This window comes from Nyctereutes procyonoides, unplaced genomic scaffold, assembly GCF_905146905.1.
Source record: "Nyctereutes procyonoides isolate TBG_1078 unplaced genomic scaffold, NYPRO_anot_genome, whole genome shotgun sequence".
NCBI lineage: Eukaryota > Metazoa > Chordata > Mammalia > Carnivora > Canidae > Nyctereutes > Nyctereutes procyonoides.
This window is the reverse complement of record NW_026575140.1, coordinates 32,750,373-32,764,344: the sequence shown is the minus strand read 5'-3', so window position 1 is coordinate 32,764,344 and position 13,972 is coordinate 32,750,373. Positions and strand designations below refer to the sequence as shown.

Sequence of the window (13,972 nt, the reverse complement as noted above, 5' to 3'; positions counted from 1 at the left end):
GCTTCTCCTTCTGCCTGTGTCTCTGCCTCTCTCTGTGTGTCTCTCATGAATAAATAAAATCTTAATAAAATAAAATAAAATCTTTAAACAAACAAAAACAAATGAAAGAGTAATGTAATAAGGGCAGGTAGTAAGACCCTAAAGACAAGGAAATGGGTATGAGTGCGGTGTGTGTGTGTGTGTGTGTGTGTGTGCGCGCGCCTGTGCAGGGTTTTCTTGAGGAAGCAACATTTGAGAAAAGATCTGAATGGAGGCTTGTTTCCAGCTTTGGGCTATCACAGGTAGAGTCACACACATCTTTGTGTGGACACAAGCTTTCATTTTTCTTGGCTATACCCAGGAGCAGAACAGCTGGAGCATATGGCAGATGTACCATTTCCATCCCCAGCAGTGATGTCAGAGGCTTCCAGTCCTCCCTGGCCTCATAATTGCTTGCTATGGTTAGTTTTCTTACATATTTAGCTGTTCCAGTTGAGTGTCAAGTGGTATCTTACTGTGGTTCATTTTTTTTTTTTAAGATTTTATTTATTTATTCATGAGAGACACAGAGAGAGAGAGAGAGGCAGAGACACAGGCAAAGGGAGAAGCAGGCTCCATGCACCGGGAGCCGGACGTGGAACTCGATCCTGGGTCTCCAGAATCGCGCCCTGGGCCAAAGGCAGGCGCCAAACCGCTGCGCCACCCAGGGATCCCTCTTACTGTGGTTCAAATTTGTGTTTCCCTAAAGATGGATGCTGTTGGGCATTTTTTCTTGTGCTTATTTGCAGTTGATACATCTTCTTTCCCAAGTTGGGATCTTTTGCTCGTTTCTGATTGGTTGTTCTCTTACTGAGTTTTTAGAATTCTTTTTATGCATTCTGGATGTAAGTCTTTCATAACACATATGTTTAGCAAATATTTTTTGTGTGTAGCTTATATTTTCATTTTCTTCACTGTTGTCTTATGAAGGATAAAAGATTTAAACTGTAATGAATTTGTCAAAAATTTTTATAGTTTCTGACCTTTATGTCATGTTTAAGAAATTTTTGCCAAACTAATGGCTACTAAGATTTTCTTCAATGCTTTTTACTGAAAGTTTTGTAGTCTTGAATCTTACATTTAGGTGTATAATCTATTTTGCATTAATCTTTTTACAGGCATACATCATGGATACTGTAGGTTTGGTCCCAGACTACTGCAGTAAAGCAAATATTGCAATAAAGCAAGTCAAATGAATTTTTTTGGTTCCCCAGTGCATATAAAACTTATGCTTATGCTGTATTGTCATCTCTAAAGTGTGCAATATCTTAAAAAACAATATATATACTCTAATTTAAAATTACTTTATTGGGGGATCCCTGGGTGGCGCAGCGGTTTGGCACCTGCCTTTGGCCCAGGGCGCGATCCTGGAGACCCGGGATCGAAGCCTACGTCGGGCTCCCGGTGCATGGAGCCTGCTTCTCCCTCTGCCTGTGTCTCTGCCTCTCTCTCTCTCTGTATGACTATCATAAATAAATAATTTAAAAAAAGATTACTAAAAAAAAATAATAAAAATACTTTATTGTGGGACGCCTCGGTGGCTCAGCAATTTAGTGCCCACCTTCGGCCCAGGGTATGATCCTGGAAGTCCTGGGATCGAATCCCACATTGGGCTCCCTGCATGGAGCCTGCTTCTCCCTCTGCCTGTGTCTCTGCCTCTCTCTCTCTCTCTCTCTCTCTCTCTCTCTCTCGGTCTCTCATGAATAAATAAAATCTTTTTTAAAAATTTAAAAAATAAAAAATAATAAAAATAGTTTATTGCTGGGGCACCTGGATAGCTCGGTTGGTTAAGTATCCAACTCTTTTTTTTTTTTTTTTAAAGACTTATTTATTTAGAGAGAGAGAGCACGCACGAATGCCTGGGCAGGCAGAAAGAGGGGGAGAAAGAACTTCAGTCCAGTTACACTCCCAGCACGGAGTCCACCACTTGATCTCATGACCCTGAGATCATGACTTGAGCCAAAATCAAGAGTCCAACACTTAATCAACTGAGCCACCCAGTAATCTCACTCTTTTTTTAAAAAAATATTTTATTTTTAGGTAATCTCTACACCCAACATAGAACTGGAACTCACAACCCAAGATCAAGAGTCACATTCACACTCCAGTGGACTGAGCCAGCCAGGCACCCCTCATTTATGGCCTCTTTCCTTCCCCAACTGACAACAGAAGCTACAGAAATTCTATTTTACTGAGGGCTCTCAGGGCCTGAAAGGTGCCTCATTGAATTTACATGGTTATTACCAGCCAAGGGAAGAAGACAAGCAGGCAGCTACAAGTTCAAGGTCATAGGTTAGGGGACAGGCTACTCTGGGCACAGAAATGTGGGCTTCATCAGCACATGGTGAGTGCTTACACCCATGGGACTTGAGAGACTCCCCAGGGAGATGGGCAGGAGACCCAAGGACTGAATCTAGGGCATGGCCTCAATTTAGGAGCCAAAGGAAAGGGTCAGGACAGAAGTCTGGGAGGAAACCAACAGTGTAAAGTTAAGAGTGCAAGAGCAGCACAGATTTCAGGATTCAGAATGGGGGGTTGGCACCAAGTGCCAAGAAGTGAGGACAGAAAGGCCATGCAGGGCCTAAAGAGGAGCCAGAAAAAAATGGTCAGAGATACAAGATGGCAGAGTTTGGGTTCAACATGTCAAAAAAATTACATGCATGTGTTTACCTCATTATTACTGTCCAAAGGCTAAAGAATCACTAACTTAACTGAGGATCTTCTCTGTGCCAGGCACTGTCCTCATTGCTTCTCTTTTGTAATTTTTTAAATCCCCACAAGGACCCTATGGGACCAACACCATGAGTGAAACTGGAACTATCACACGTGAATTCACAATTTTAGAAGGAACATTGCTAAAAAAAAAAAAAAAAAAATGTCTGACCATCCCATTTATACTTGTACCAAAAAGAATAAAATACCTATAATAAATTTAACCAAGGGGATCCCTGGGTGGCTCAGCGGTTTGGCGCTCGCCTTAGGCCTAGGACGTGATCCTGGAGCCCTGGGATCGAGTCCCGCATCGGGCTCCCTGTATGGAGCCTGCTTCTCCCTCTGCCTGTGTCTCTGCCTCTTGCTCTCTCTCTGTGTATCTCATGAATAAATAAATAGAAACCTTTAAAAACAATAATAAATAAATAAATTTAACCAAAGAGGGAAATACCTGTACTCTGAAAACTATAAAACATGGATGAAAGAAACTGAAGACAACACAAATGGAAAGACACACCATGTTCATGCAAGAATACTGTTAAAAAATCCATATTATCCACAGAAGTCTACACATTCAATGCAATCCCTATCAATATACCAAAAGCATTTTTCACAGAACTAAAACAAATCATCCTAAAATTTGTATGGAAGCACTAAAGATCTGTAACAGCTAGCCAAAGCAATCTTGAGAAAGAAGAACAAAGCTTGAGGCATCACAATCTGAGACTTCAAACTATATTACAAAGCTATAGAGATCAAAATGGTATGGTATGGCACATAAAGAGATATACATAGACTAATGGAACAGGATAGAGATCCCAGAAATAAACCCACACCTATATGATCAATTAATCTACAACAAAGGAGGCAAGGATACACAATGGGTAAAAGACAGACTTTTTAATAAATAGTGTTGGCAAAACTGAAGAGCTCCATACAAAAGAAAGACACTGCACTGCTTTCTTACACCATTTACAAAAATAAACTTAAAATGCATTAAAGATCTAAACCTGACACCTGAAACCACAGAAATCCTAAAAGGAAACAAAGACAGTCATCACTTGGACAGCACCCTTAGTAACATATTTATGTCTCCAGAGAAAAGAGGAAAGCTAAAATATAAACTACTGGCTCTACACCAAGGTTAAAAAGCTTTTTCACAGCAAAGGATATTATCAACAAAACAGAAAGGCAACCCAGTAAATGGGAGGATATATTTAAAGTTATATATCTGGTAAGGGGTGAATATCCGTAATATATATTGAACTTACAAATCAACAGCCCAAAAACAATCCAATTAAAACATGGGTAGAGGACCTAACAGACATTTTTCCAAACATGACCTACAGATAGCCAAGAGACACAAGAACAGATGCTCAACATCATTAATTGTCAGGGAAATGCAAATCAAAACCTAAACCAGATGGGGCGTCTGTGGGGCTCAGTTGGTTAAGCAGCTGCCTTTGGCCAATGTCATGATCTCAGGGTCCTGGGATCAAGCCCTGCGCTGGCTCCTTGCTCAGTGGAGAGTCTGATTCTCCTTCTCCCTCTGCTGCTCCCTCCCCCTCTCTCAAATAAACAGAATCTTTTAAAACAAAACCTCAATGAGATATCACCCCACACCTATCAGAATGGTTAGTTATCAAAAAGACCAGAAATAACTGTTGGTGCGGATGTGGAGAAAGGAAAGCCCTCTTACACTGTTGGTGGGAATGTAAATTGGAGCAGCCACTGTGGTAAACAGTATGGAGGTTCCAGAAAAAATTAAAAATAGAACTACCATAGGATCCACTAATTCCATTCCTGAGTATTTACCCAAAGAAAATGAAAATACTAACTTCAAAAGATATATGCACCCATACGCTTATTGTAGCATTATTTACAATAGCCAAGATACAGAGGCAACTCAAGTAATCATTTGTCCATATCCGATGAATACAGAAGTGGTGTGTATACACACACACACACACACACACGCACACACATGAGAATATTACTCAGCCAGAAAAAAAGGAGGCAATCTTGGGGCACCTGGCTGGCTCAGTCAGTAGAGCATGCAATTTTTCTTCTCTGAGTTCAAGCCCCATACTGGGCACAGAGCTTACTTTAAGAACAATATAAAATAGAGATGCCTGGGTGGCTCAGTTCAGGGTGTGATCCTGGGGTCCTGGGATCGAGTCCCAACATCAGGCTCCCCACGGGGAGCCTGCTTCTCTCTCTGCCTATGTCTCTGTCTCTCATGAATAAATAAAATCTTATTTATTATATTTATGTAATAAATAAAATGTTTTTATATTTTATATATTAAATTCACCTAAAATTATATAAATAATTATATAAATAAAATTTTTATATTTATGTAAAATATATTTTTATATATCAAATACATTTATCTAATAAATATGTTCATTATAAATAAAATCTTATTTATTGTATTTATGTAATAAAATATGCAAGTAAATAAAATATATATTTTATATTTTATATATTAAATAAACTTATATAATAGAAGTTATTATATATTTATTATAAATAAAATAAAATTTAGGATGTCTGAGCCACCCAGGCGTCCTAAATAAATAAAATCTTTAAAAAAAAAAAAAAGAGCCTGATTTATGGCCCCCACGTACGCATTGTCCACCTGCTCTGTGAGTAGCCTAAAGGAAAACCATCTTGTCCTTGAGGTATCAACCAACACTCCTATTCTCTACATTCCCTTATGATAAAACTCGTGATTCCTGTGTATATCTTCATCTATAATCTTTTGAGCTTTTACAAGATGTAAAAACTATATTATGCTGTAAAAGCCATTCAATCCCTGGAGTGCTTTCTTCCCTATGAAGATGTGTTTCCCGGGTGGCTGTTCTAACTTGAACTCAAATAAAACTCTCTTTTTTAGAGATTCTTTTTTTTTTTTTTTTTTTAGATTTACTTATTTATTTGAGGGCAGAGTGGTGCTCAATCTCATGACTCTGAGATCATGACCTGAGCTGAAACAAAGAGCCGAATGCTTAAACTACTAGGTCTTCCAGGCACTCCCACTTTTAGAGATTCTAAAAGATTTGTTCTTTTTTGCATCAACAACTATACTTCAATTAAAAGAAACAAACAAGCAAATACACAGAACCTAACACTCTTTACTAAAAGAACCTCAGGGCAGCCAGGGTGGCTCAGTGGCTTAGCGCCACCTTTGGCCAAGGGTGTGATCCTGGAGTCCCAGGATTGAGTCCCACGTCGGGCTCCCTGCACGGAGCCTGCTTCTCCCTCAGCCTGTGTCTCTGTCTCTCTCTCTCTGTCACTCATGAATAAATAAATAAAATATTAAAAAAAAAAACCTCAGCAAAGTAGGGGGGAAAATCAGTTTTGAGCTGTTAAATAATTAAATAATTACCACTGTTAGAACCAATGATGTCTGAGGAAAAAAAAAAGGGCACACTGACAAATGATACATAAGCTAGCTATGATACCAACATGGGCGGACATGGTAAAAGATGTGCAACTGTGCCATGGGAGGGAAGTGCAGACAAGGCTGTGCTGTTCCTTCTGCACTTTCCCTCTGTCTAGGAACTGAGAAGCAGAAGCAGGACTGCCTTCAGGAACAGGCACACTTAACCCAAAACCAGGGTGACTGGCAAGCAGCAGAAACACATCCAGCAGAACCAGGGCCCATGGCAAGGTCCAGCGCCCACCCTGCCAGGCCCTGTCCAAGCACTCAACTCACATCACCTGACACACTCTCACAATTAGATGGGGAGTATCTAGGACATTGAAGGCCAGGGTCACACAGCTAGGATGGGGCAGAGATGGCATCTGGGCCAACGCTCCTAAGACTCTGTTCAAGGCCACAGAACCCAGACAAGAAGACCCAACAGGGATCCCTGGGTGGTGCAGCGGTTTGGCGCCTGCCTTTGGCCCAGGGCGTGATCCTGGAGACCCGGGATCGAATCCCACATCGGGCTCCCGGTGCATGGAGCCTGCTTCTCCCTCTGCCTGTGTCTCTGCCTCTCTCTCTATGTGACTATCATAAACAAATAAATTAAAAAAAAAAAAAAAAGTAAAAAAAAAAAAAAAAAAAAAAAGAAGACCCAACAGAGCAGGGAGCCTGCCCAACATGCAGTGCATGGTCTTCTAAGCCGCACTTCAACCAGGCCAAAATCACTTTCCACCAGCTCCTCACCATTCCCTGGGAAAAGTGCTGAATACAATCAACTCCACAGCCAAATATGTAGGTGAAGCTATCTCAGCTCCCACTCAAAGCTTAAGAATTCTACATACACCGAACCTTGGGACAATATTCTATACTCAACAAATGCTGTCCACTTCAACTTACACAGTGATGTATGTCAATTATTTGTCAATAAAACTGGGGAAAAAAACTGAACCTCAAATTGAACTTCATACCTTAAACAAAAATTAACTAAAAAGAATCAAAATGGGTTATGTCAAGTGTAAAACATGACCTATGGACTTTATTAGAAAACATAAGAGCAGGGTTCCTGGCTGGCTCGGTTTGGGGAAACATGCAACTCTTGGTCTCAGGGTTGTAAGTTCAACCCTCACATTGGGTGGAGAGAGAACTTAAAAATAATATCTTCAAAAAAAAAAAAAAAGAAAGAAAATAAAGGAGAAAGTTTATAGAACCTAGTACTAGAAAACATTTTTTACACAGGATATATATATATATATATATATATATATATATGGTTCATAAGCGGTAAAAAAAAAAAATAAATCAATACACCGGACTTCATTAAAATGAGAAGCATGCTCTGTGGAAGATTCTACGAAGAGATTTAAAAAGTAAGCTACAGAGTAGGAGAAAATATTTGCAAATGAGAAATTCAACAAAGGTTTTCCATGTAGATTATGCAAAGAAATCTCAAAATGCAAAGGTAAAAAAACAATCCAATCAGAAAATGGGCAAGAGATGCACCCACCAGAGGCTGTCCACAAGGTACACACACATGTCAAAGAGGCTCCACATCATCAGCCACCAGGAAATGTAAATTCAAACAACAGTCTCACCACACACCTGCAAGGATGGCTAAGACAACTAGAAACCAGACTGCAGAGAAAGCATCACTCACACACTGCTGTGGGAATATGAAAGGTACAGTCTGGAAATTTCACAGTCTTATTAAATCTTAAAAAAAAAAAAAAAAGTAGACAACCCAGCAAATGCAAGTTGGCATTTACCTCAGAGTAACAAAAATGTATGTCCACATAAAGACTGCACATGAACATACCCAGCAGTTCTATGTGCAATAGCCAAAAACTGCAACTGACCACCCCAATGTCTCCTTGTAGGTTAAACCACCCGCAGTCCATCCACACAGTAAAATACAACCGGGCAACACATAAGGACAGGCTGTTGATGCCTGCAGTAGTTCAGATGGAGTGAAAAAAAAGCCAATGTCTAATGGTCACATACTGAATGATCCCATACACATTATCAATATAGCAAAATGATATAGGCGGAGTATGAGCCACACAGGGGAGAGCAGTCTTCCCTGGTGTGATGGAGTGGTTCTGAGTCCCAACTGTGGCTACAGGTACACCAGTGTATAAATGGGGCAAAACATCAGAGAGTCACATGCACATAAACTGTTGAAATCTGAATAAGGAGTGTAGTGAACAGTAGTTCTCCAATGCCAATTCCCTGGTTATGAAAATGGCCACACTACAGGTGTATAAAATGAGACAAGGGTCTCTCTGCACTACTTCACAACTTCCTGTGAGTGAATCTATAATTATTTCAAAACAGTTAATTAAAAAAAAAAAAGGAATCACAAAAGGCAAATGTGTTTAAAAATCTTCTGTTACTCATTATCTAGAAGCTGTTAATATTTACTTGCAAAGACTAATCTGATGACAAGTTTGTTCTGCACGTCATTTGAAAAGAATAAAATCCTAATTCTATCCAAGTTCATTTACATTTCTGACAGCATGATTCTGATTTTATTTTTAAAATTATTTTAAGTTTCATTTTAGGGGCGCCTGGGTGGCTCAGTCAGTTAAGCAGATGACTCTGGGTTTTAGCTCAAGTCACAATCTCATGGTTGTGGATTGAGCCATGGTCTGGGTTCTGTGCTCAGTGCAGAGTCGGCTTCGGATTCTCTCTCCCTCTTCCTCCTCAAATACATAAATAAACCCTTAAAACAACCAAACAAAGTTTCATTTTAAGTCATCTCTGTGCCTCATGTGGAGCTCAAACTTACACCCCTGAGCTTAAGAGAGGCATGCTCTCCCGAATGAGCCAGCCAGGCGCCCCAACCCCCAAAAAACAACTTTGGTATTGGGAAGTTTCATTAGGAGAAAAGTGTTGGGCAACAACATTTCCTAGAACTCACACATGGTAGGGAGGGGACACACTGAAATGGCAGTGAGACACCAGGACTCAAGTCGTACACATGCCCACAGACTAGATATGATGCACATGACATCCACTGTGAGCTCTCAATCTGTATTTGTTGAAGATACTAAATGAAAAAGGAAAGTTTATTTGGTGGCAGAGACACGAAAACATTGAACCTCACTAATTGACACTGAGGTGGGAAACAAATCCCTATAAAGTGGCCCTTCCCTTCTTCCCCCACCGATATTGCTCAAAGCTGGCAAGGACATGATAAAACTGGGCATCTGCACTGGCAGCATATGAACCAAGGAAGATCTTTTGGAAACCACGCTGGCAACGTGAACCAGGAGCCTGACCTGCAACCCCATAAAGTGAACAGAAGACCTGAGGGGGCTGTTAGGGAGAAGTGGCCACACCCTTCCTTGAGCAGGTAAGGAAAACAAGGTGTGTTGTATGAATGAAGACTGGTGTCACCCAGCCCTTCCCCTCCTGGAGTGTGAGCTGCCTCCTTCACGGTGTTTCTCTCAATACTTTCTGCTGACTGTCCAAACAAGTGTTTACCTGTTCCCACGTGTTAAACGTAGGAGCCTGACAATTGTGGGTCTGGGAGGTATTGCAAATGGTTAAGCCACCAGCACAAACAGAAATGAGATGGTGGGGTTACAAGGTGACCCCCACTAGCCCAGGGCCGGCCAAAGCAGCAGCACCTGTCAACAGGTGTACACAGGAGGCAGTGAGGGCTGGAGGAGGCCCCGCAGGTAGGAGTGCACAGTCCCCTGCACACCGCCTCCTGAAGCTCCTCCAGCTCCCTCCCTAACATCCATGCCTAGGGACATCCTGTGATGCGGAGCCATCACCTACCATCAAAACACATCTGCCTCTCCATTCTGCAGGTTACACCTACCTTTCCTCAAGTGGTAAACTCAATAAAATCGAATGCGATTTTCTCTCCTCTACGGAGGAGCCCCCGTACCCCCCAACGGCGACCCTCCACCGTCAGGTCGAAGCACGCGGAGCTCCGGGGTCCCGGGCAGCGCAGACCTGCCCACAAGTCAGAACCATCGCGGGGGCTCATCTCCAGGCTGCACGTGCACCTGCCCTCAAGTCCCCGGGGGCGGGGGCAAAGGTCAGGATGAGGGAAGGGCTCGCTGTGCCCGCTTACACAGGGCCCCGGGGACAGAACTCCGGGGAACGAGTCCCTCAAGGGCGTCGTCCCGAAAGACGGAAAACAAGCCCCGTCTCCGAGCTGGGACGCCACCCAGGACGGACTGGCAAGTGTTCAGGGAAGGCCGACGGCGGCCCAGGATGGGCAAGAAAAGTAACCTGTTACTCGGAACCAAAGCCCAGGACACCCGTCCTTTTGGGGCGGCCGCGGCCCGGTCGCCCCCCGACAACCTCGACCTGCCCCAGGGGGCCCGCTAGCCCGCGGACTCGGGAGGCTACCGCCGCAGGTGAGGTCGGTGGTCGAGCCCCCAGGCCCACACCCGGGAGGCGGGCAGGGCCGTCCCGGCCCCCGACCCCGCGCCCCTGGGACCGGCCCCGGCCCCCGGACGGCGGCGACCGCGGGCGGAGGGCCGGGCCGAGGGGCCGCCCGCACTCACCGTTCGCTGCCCCGGGCGCCTGCGGGGCCGTCCTTTCTCCGGACCGAGTCCGCGGGCCCCGCCGCCCCGCCGCCCCGCCGCCGCTTGCGGTCGCTAGCCGGCCCCCGGCGCCGCGGCCGCCCCCGGCCCCATGGCCGCCCCCCGCCCCACGGCCGCCGGGACCGCGGCGCCGGCCCGCCGAGCAGCAATGCAGCCAGTGCGCACGCGCGTCCCGCCCCACGCATGCGCCCCGCCCGCGCCCCGCCTCGCGCAGGCGCCCTGCTCCGCACATGCGCCGCGCCCCAGGCACCTGGATCCGCCCGCCAGGACCTGGGGCCCGAGGCTGGGGCTCAGTGGGCCCGGGAGCGGGGGCAAGGGGCGGGAGTTTCGCGGCAGGTTCTCTGCTGCCGCGACTCCGAAGGCGGCTGCCGAGAAGAAGAACCTTGGTCCGCACTCACCCCACGAGTTGGAGGCGCGTCCGTGGGTCCGCCCCCTGTCCCTGCCCCCGTCCGCCCCCGCTCGCCTGCATCGCGGGCCGGGTGTGCTGGCTCCGGGTCCCCTCGAGTGGCGGCAGCACCCGCTTAGGATTCCACAACCGACGGGCTGTGAATCTGCTTAGAAGGCACCACCACAGGGGCGCTGCGCCTTGGATGTCAAAGGGGGCCCCTCCAGATGACCTGCCCCCCCCCCCAGAGGACCCAAAGAGGAGAGAGGAAAGGGACCAGGGACATGGTGCCCACTTTATGGCTTCCGGTGGGGCCGCAGGCTGCCCCAGGCCACGCAGCAGTCGAGTGTCCCAACAGGGTGCCAGGCTCCTGGTACAGGGCACTGTTGGGCGGTGCCCACCGTTGTTCCCCCGTACACTCAGGTTCCCCCCACCTTGTGTGGAGCGGCGCCCTCTGCAGCAGCCTGGCTGCCGCGTTTCCACTGCCCCGGTACCTGCTGTGGTCAGTCTTCTCGGGTGGGGTCTCCCGGCCCTGTGTCCAGAGACTTGAAACACAGGTGGGCAGAAGACAGGACATGTCTTAGTGCTGTCCTGGGACCACTGGGCAGTGGGTCACCAAGAGTGAGTAGAAAGGGGGGCAAGGCTGTCAGGACTTTGGGGGGATTTCTCAACCTCTGGGGATTTCTCAACTTCCCGGTCGGGTTATTTTGGAAACCCAACCACTTCTCTAAAGGACAGCCAGCCACACCCACAGAAGCCTTTTGAGCTGTGTATTTTGGATATGATCATGAACAGAATAACACAAATGCTTGATCCAGCACTTAACCATGTTCAGGCACTGGGCCAAACCTCCCAAGATCCTTCTAGAGCAGGAAGTCTAAAGAGAAGGCATCAAGGCAGGAGAGCCTGTCTCCTAAGTAGCCAAGGTCACACAGCAGGCCACTTCCTGTGTGCCTCTGTCTAAAGGGAACTTGTGCAGCTGTGGTAGTAATGGAAAGCCTCCGTCCGCCCTAGACCTCAAGACTTCGGGCAGGAGTGCTTCCCCATTTCAGAGATGAGAACACAGGGCTTCCTCAGCTGAGCAGATTGTGCAATTTCTCCCAGCAGGCTCTGGTCCCACCCAGATCCCCAAGGGCTGACCAGCAATAATAGAAGCCAATGCTGGGAAGGGTTCCTTCAGGCATCCAGAAGGTTCCTAGAGGAGGTGTTGCTTAAACTGAGTCCAAAGGCAGAGTAGGAATAAGCCAGACTTGGTGGGGAGAGGGCAGGGCCAGCAGCAGGGACAAAGGCCAGTGTGGGGGATGGGTGCAGGGCAGACTTGTTTGGGCTGGGCGGAGGATGGGGGTTATGCCTCAGAGGATCTCAGGTAACCTTTCCCAGCACTAGTATTTGTTTCCTTGTATTTTTCTGAAATGTGACTTGTGACTCCTGTTTTGAGCCTCAGATTCCTAAAACCTAGATGCACTGTCTTCTGAAGGTTGAATGATGGGGGACAGCAGAGTAGGTGGGTTAGGTGGCAGAAGGAAGCTTGGGTTATGGAAGGTGGACCCAGAGGCTGCCTGCTCAGAGGTGGACTCATTCAGGTAGGGTGGTGGTCCTAGATTCTGAGTGCAGCCTGCGAGGTGGCTCTAGGATGGAAGGGGTTCCCCTCAGAGTCCTGCTTCCAGCTCATAGGGAAGTTGGCCTCAACTGTGCCTGGCAGGGGTGAGAGGGGGGTGAACAGAGGCTGCCCAGCATTGAGAAGGGGAAGTGGCCTGGAGCCTGGGTGACAGGGGTGGCATGGAGGGGCCAAGGCTTCTTGTGAAGGAGGGGGGGTGTCTTGGGGTGTGCAGAAGTCATCTCATCCATCCCCCAGCCTCAGCCCTCTAGCCAGCACGTGAGGACAAGTCCAGCCCCTCTTGCCTGGCCTTACCTACTCCTCCCCATGGGCCAGGGTCTAGAATTGCCAATGTGGCAGCGTCCTGTTTGCAGCGAGGCAGCCCGTTCTTGCAGGCCCACTAAGTGCCAGGCACACGGTTAAGCAGGGAACAAGACCTTGGAGTAGATTGTAAGCCACTCACCAGGATAGCCAGTGAAGGGGTATGAACTGCCCGCAGCTAGGAGCTCCTGAGGCATAGGCAGTGCCAGCCTGGGTTGGGGGGATCTGGCACCTGCACACAGGGGACTCAGTGGATTCTCACAAGGCTTCTAGAAAGCAGGTGTTCTCTGTGTGGTGTGCAGGGTACAGACAGGCCAAGTGACCCGCAGTGAGGTCATCAGGGGCGCAGTCTGGCCTTGGCTCTGGAAAGAGCTTTGACTGGACTCATGGAGCAGGCAGGGGTGAGAGTAGACTGAAGCACTAGAAAGAGGGAGACCCTGCCTGGATATAGCACACCCCGTGGGGCAGCCCCAGGGCTAGTGTGGCCAGATTGAGGGTCAGGCGCTGTAGGAGGCGGCAGGAGAACTTGGTATCCATTTGGGGTGCAATACTGGGTAGGAGGGGACAGGCGCCAAGAAGTCAGAGAGGCCTCAATTGGAGTCCAGCCTCCACGGGCTCTGTATGAAGACAGAACAGTGGACCTGAAGCAGGTGTGCCCCCAAGGGTAGGGCCATGACTAGAACAGGAGGGTCAGAAGTTGCACGGGCGATCAGAGGAAGACAAGGGAGCAGGGTAGGCATCATGGAGGGGACACCTGGCACAGAGCAAGACGTCACTTCCCAGGACTGTCCAAGCAGCAGAGGCCAAGTGCTAAAGGGTCCACCTAGTTCATGCAAGCTTGAGTTTTCCACCTGAAGATTGAGAAGGAGCACAGTCCACCCTGTAGTACAGGGGTCCCTTTCTAGAGCCCCTACTGGTGCCTGTTTCTAGTGACTGCTTTGCTG

The 13,972-nt window shown here is 47.1% G+C and overlaps 1 protein-coding gene across 1 annotated transcript in view; it reads right to left on the bottom strand.

Annotated features, from left to right (window-relative positions):
• The window catches only part of NADK (NAD kinase), a 28,820-nt gene extending 17,978 nt beyond the window's left edge, over positions 1-10,842 (bottom strand). The window contains exon 1 of the mRNA XM_055306813.1: positions 10,687-10,842. The gene's annotated coding sequence lies outside the window, so the exon portion shown is untranslated. The remainder of the gene's footprint in view (positions 1-10,686) is intronic.
• Positions 10,843-13,972: the final 3,130 nt, after the last annotated feature.